We start from the raw sequence: 6,322 nt of genomic DNA on the forward strand, positions 1-6,322 counted from the left end.
GAAGCGACGCATCTTGCCCCTCCTGCTGGTCTGGAGTAGTGTAGTGTTGGATGCAGGTGTTAGGGTCCCGGGCAGTACTCCTTCCTTACCTGAGAGTGAGATACCTCACCTCTGTGGTGACTGAACCCACGGGGGAGCCACAGAAGCATTATCCGCTATCCAACTTCTAACCTTTTCACACTGCTCTGTGTTCAATAGTGGTGTTCTGCAGTCCCCTATTAATTGGGACAGCAAGGTCGAGCGAGAAGATGTGAGTGTTTGTTGTGGCACTATTTCAGCTTGCCCACGGCCTCGGCCTCTTCATGCACCATCACCATCACATCCAATTCCCCGTCCCTTGCCACGTGCCTTGCCCACAATATCTTCCACGCTTACAACAAATGGATGAATTTGGAGCGAACTTATATGTGATCCGTGTGACGGACAAACCACAGTTTTAAATAGCTGGTCTGTAGGTAACTATTTTTAACAGCAAACTGGGGTCAATAACTTCACTGACACACTAAAACAACATTTTAATGGAGGCCAGAAATGGCAGAATTTTGAGTGAACTTATATGTGATCCGTGCGATGGACAAACCACAGTTTTAAATAGCTGGCCTGTAGGTAACTATTTTTAACAGCGCCGACCTTGTGTCACTAAGTTCACTGACACACTGAAACAAAATTTCAATGGAAGCCAGAAATGGCAATATTTTCAGTGCAATTATATGTGATCCGTGTGACGGACAAACCACAGTTTTAAATAGCTGGCCTGTACGTAACTATTTTTAACAGCAAACCTGTGTCAATAACTTCGCTGACACACTGAAGCAAAATTTTAATGAAGGCCAGAAATGGCAAAATTTTCAGCGCAATTATATGTGATCTGTGAGATGGACAAGCCACAGTTTTAACTAGCTGGCCTATAGGTTACTATTTTTAACAGCGCCGACCTCGGGTCAATCAGTCCATTGACACACTGCAACACAATTTAAATGGAGACCCGAAATGGCAATATTTTCAGTGCAATTATATATGATCCTGTGATGGACAAACCACAGTTTTAAATAGCTGGCCTGTAGGTAACTATTTTTAACAGCGCTGACCTCAAGTCAATCAGTTCACTGACACACTGCAACAAAATTTAAATGGAGGCCAGAAATGGCAATATTTTCAGCGCAATTATATATGATCCATGTGACAGACAAACCACAGTTATAAATAGCTTGCCTGTAGGTAACTATTTTTAACAGCAAACTGGTGTCAATAGCTTCACTGACACACTGCAACAAAATTTCAATGGAGGCCAGAAATGGCAATATTTTCAGCGCAATTATATGTGATCCGTGTGATGGACAAACCACAGTTTTAAATAGCTGCATTTTTAGCTCTGTAATATGGAAAGGACCTGGCTGTATTCTGCAGTGCCAACAAGCAAATGGCGCAGATAAACGGTGTTCTCTGGATTGCTTTTTAAGCAAATAATCAGGATTAAGATAAAAAAAATATTCCTGGCCCCTGATACCTGGGCCTATTTCTACAAATATCTGTAAAAGCACCAGCAGACAGAACTAGAATGGACCCTCTTGCTATGTGCACTGCAATCTGCTATATACCCTGCCTGCCTGCCTAGCACTGATATCTCTGCAGATGGATTAGTCCTCAGAAGGACTGTTAGTTGAGATGGATATGTGCCTCTAATATAGTCTGTATACCTATACTATATAGAAACAAGCAAATCTCTCCCTAGCTCAGCAGCAGCTCTCCCTACACTGTCTGATTCCGGAATGACTGTGACAAGCATGGCGGCTCCAGGTCTGATATAGACCTGATGACGCTGTGCAGCCAGCCAATCACTGTAACGCCACAACCAACATGGCTGCACCATTACAGTGTGTGGCAGACAATCTCTGCATGTTCATTGGCGTTCCAAAGAGCGCCAAACATGCAGGGAGGGGATCCAAGCTCCCGCCGAGCAACCCCGGAAATACTCGGCGAGCGCCGAGCATCTCGAGCAGTGAGATGCTCGGGTGAGCACCGAGCAGTACGAGCATGTCGCTCATCGCTATTTACAATAGATATCACTCATGTAATGTAAGAAGTGAAATCTTTGGCACTGTATTATATCTATATTTCTCTGCGGTATCCGTGAATCATGAATTGTAGTATGTGTTAAAGGGGCCCACTGAGACTTTTTCGCCCAGGGCCCACAAAAACCTGGAGCCGGCCGTGTCTGAGGTGAAGAAATCCGTCTTTTGGTTCTTGTGTAATCAATGTTTGCAGTTTTGAGTTAATGATACGCCCGTGCTCCGGGGTAGGACTGCAGGCAGGGTCTTATCCTGGTTCTCTAGGCCAGAACAGCAAGACAGGACCTGCTTAAAGGCCCGCCCCGAAGCACAAGTATGTTACTCATCATAGAGAAAGCCAGACAGAGATACTTATAGGGGCGGGCCTATGTACAGGTCTTTTCTTGCTTATCTGGCCTAGAGCACCAGTATAAGAACCTGCCTACAGTCCCGCCCCAAATCTCGGGCATATCATTAACTTACAACTGCAAACACTAATTACTCAAGAACCACAAGCCAGATTTCTTCACCTCAGGTATCAAATTAATCAGTGCAGCAACCCCAACATGACACTGCCTGTAGTTTACTTAGCAAAATCCCGCTGACAGGTTCACTTTAAGCATGGGATCGCAGGGATTCTTCCTTTGAGGTAAAACTTTGCTTTAAAACAGGCAGTGAAATGTTTAAACAGGCAATGAAATTTTTAAAAAGAATCAGCTGTGATCCCCTGCTGTCCTGTCTGTATATTCTTTTGCTTCCTCACCTGCCCAGGAGATGTGGTATAATCAGACCATGTTCCTGCACGGTAAGACACAGGCATTACATAGTACACAGCAAGGGCACATTAATAAGATTATCTCAGCACAGGAACCTTTTTTTTAACACATCCAATTATGGAACTTATTTTTATTCCAAGATCTTTGTTTAAAATGTACTTTGTTTGTGAGAAAACTCCTATAAAATTACCAGCTATTCTAGGCTGGCCTAAGTTATTCAATTGCAATTGATTTATGGTGCAGATTTCCTTCTGCAAACCTGTAGCAATCTACAGTACAATACATTTGAAGGGGTTTTCATGATCATATCCACACAAAGCATAAAAAACCCCATGTGACAATATGATCATGGCACAGATTTGAAAATCCACTCCATACTTGTTATGTTACAGAAAAACCATGGATTTTCAAAGCAGATTTTCCCTAAGAATTTGTGATGAAATCCAAATGGAATTGATGCTAACAATTGATATGATAATTGATATGACAATTGCCTCTGGCAAACTTAAGTCACCACTGCCCGTAACGATACAGCAGTGCTATGTGTGTGTGGGAATAAGCTGAAATATCAGACACAGCCCATGAACAGATATGGAGCTTGTTTGTTAAACAAAAAAGCAAAATCCTTTTAAATTATTTATACTTAGGTCATATTATCTTACTTCAGGCCCAGCTTCACCTTTGCATCCTGGTAGCCCTGTAAGTCCAGGTTCTCCCTAAAAAAGGACAACGAGAACATGTCATACATAGAGTCCAAGATAATGTTCTTATAGTATATGTTTCAATAAACAACGTTCTTTACACTGTGTTCCAAATTATTATGCAAATAATATATTCTCAGATTTTCCCAAATTACCTATATGAATTGCAGTCATTGTAATTTTCCAGTCAAATAACTATTAGAGTACAATTGACAGGTTTTTGTACAAACTGCCTATGATAACAGTATAATTTAAAAAGAATAAAAAACTCAAACTGCACTCAAAATGCATGTTCCAAATTATCATGCACAGCAGAGTTTTCAACCTTTTCATTTTAATAAAGAACAAAAAAAATGGTCATTTTTGAAATTATAAGCATTAGCAGGTTATTACAAACTGAAATCAAACAGTTTTCACCTCAAAACTTTATTCTAGGTGATGTTACATTTGCACATAGGACCCCTTGTTCGAAAGGAGCTTCTGAACTCTCTCGTCCATTGAATTTGTTAGGTTTTGGATGGTTTCTGCTTTAATTGTTTTGCATGAGGACAGAATACCCTCCCAGAGCTGTTGCTTAGATGTGAACTGCCTCCCGCCATCATAGACACTCCTTTTGATGATGCTCCAGAGGTTCTCAATGGGGTTGAGGTCAGGGGAGCATGGGTGCCACACCATAAGTTTGTCCCCTTTTATGCCCATAGCAGCCAGAGATGCAGATGTGTTATGTGCAGCATGAGACTGGGCATTATCATGCATGAAATTATCTCGATGGTCCAGATGGATGGAGTGGAGGATGGCTGGTTGATGGACACCCCATGCAAACACGGCTACGGCGCTAAGAAGGAGGAGGTGGAGTAATATTTTGGGCTGGAATCATGGGGAGAGAGATTGTCGGCCCTTTTAGGATCCCTGAAGGGGTAAAGATGAACTCCATAATGTATGTTGAGTTTCTCAAACAGCATTTCCTTCCATGGTTCAAGAAGAAGAACCGTGCATTCCGCAGCAAGATCATTTTCATGCATGATAATGCCCCGTCTCATGCCAACAAAGTGTCACCAGCAAAGCACCCCCACACCATCACACCTCCTCCTCCATGCTTCACAGTGGGAACCAGGCATGTAGAGTCCATCTGTTCACCTTTTCTGTGTCGCACAAAGACACGGTGGTTGTGTTATGAACTGCTACAAGCACTAAGGAAAGATAGGAAAACTGTCCCTACAATAGGACTAAGCTGATTCCCTACGATGCAGCGGGGGACCTGTTCCTTGTGAACAGACCCGCCTAAGTCCTCGGCTAGTCTGAACGCAGACCTATATATATAAGGGAGGGGTCCCTACAAGAACTAAGGACTGGGATATAGTTGGACACCTCCTAGCAGAAATTGTAGCAGAGCAAAGACAAACAAACAAAAAGTACTAGTGGTCCAAAGACCAAGCAAACTACAGAGTTAGGTACAAGGCACCTGGCTAGCTTAAGAGTAAATGTAACACTGAAATCCAGCAAGGCCAGAAGGGCGGAGCTGAATTATATAAGCAGAAAGTCATGTGACCAACAAAATAGAAACAGAACTAACAGGAGGGTTCTAACAGGTTGGAACCAAAGATCTCAAATTTGGACTCATCAGACCAAAGCACAGATTTCCACTGGTCTAATGTCCATTCCTTGTGTTCTTTAGCCCAAGTCTCTTCTGCTTGTTGCCTGTCCTTAGCCGTGGTTTCCTGTCAGCTATTTTACCATGAAGGCCTGCTGCACAAAGTCTCCTCTTAACAGTTGTTGAAGAGATGTATCTGCTGCTAGAACTCTGTGTGGCATTGACCTGGTCTCTAATCTGAGCTGCTGTTAACCTGCGATTTCTGAGACTGGTAACTCGGATAAACTTATCCTCAGAAGCAGAGGTTACTCTTTATCTTCCTTTCCTGGGGCGGTCCTCATGTGAGCCAGTTTCTTTGTAGCGCTAGATGGTTTTTGCAACTGCACTTTGGGACACTTTCAAAGTTTTCCCAATTTTTTGCACTGACTGACCTTCATTTCTTAAAGTAATGATGGGCACTAGTTTTTCTTTACTTAGCTGCTTTTTCTTGCCATAATACAAATTCTAACAGTCTATTCAGTAGGACTATCAGCTGTGTATCCACCTGCCTTCTGCACAACACAACTGATGGTCCCAACCCCATTTATAAGGCAAGAAATTCCACTTATTAAACCTGACAGGGCACACCTGTGAAGTGAAAACCATTTCCGGTGACTACCTCTTGAAGCTCATCAAGAGAATGCCAAGAGTGTGCAAAGCAGTCATCAAAGCAAAAGGTGGCTACTTTGAAGAACCTAGAATATAAGACATATTTTCAGTTGTTTCACACTTTTTTGTTAAGTATATAATTCCACATGTGTTAATTCATAGTTTTGATGCCTTCAGTGTGAATGTACAATTTCCATAGTCATGAAAATACAGAAAAATCTTTAAATGAGGTGTGTCCAAACTTTTGGTCTGTACTGTATATTTGTACATTGTAATAGGATTGCCCCTAAATCTTTGTTTTTCCAAACTGAATAACCCCAAGTTTAATAATCTGTCTTAGTACTGCAGTTCAACTGTTCACTTATTGATATAGATGACCCATTGATTTCTAATATCAGATCGTTGTGGGGTCAACAATCGGCCCCCAAACTGATCATTTTTTATCACCTTCAGCAGTGACCAGATATAAAGAATTTACAGAGAGGAAGACCACCTCCATCACATTGTTTAGTGATTGCTGTCAAATACTGCAGATCAGCTCCTCTTTAAAAGACAGCA

The sequence above is a fragment of the Phyllobates terribilis genome, unplaced genomic scaffold, assembly GCF_046119375.1.
Source record: "Phyllobates terribilis strain yellow unplaced genomic scaffold, ASM4611937v1 Scaffold_4__5_contigs__length_816908805, whole genome shotgun sequence".
Taxonomy (NCBI): domain Eukaryota; kingdom Metazoa; phylum Chordata; class Amphibia; order Anura; family Dendrobatidae; genus Phyllobates; species Phyllobates terribilis.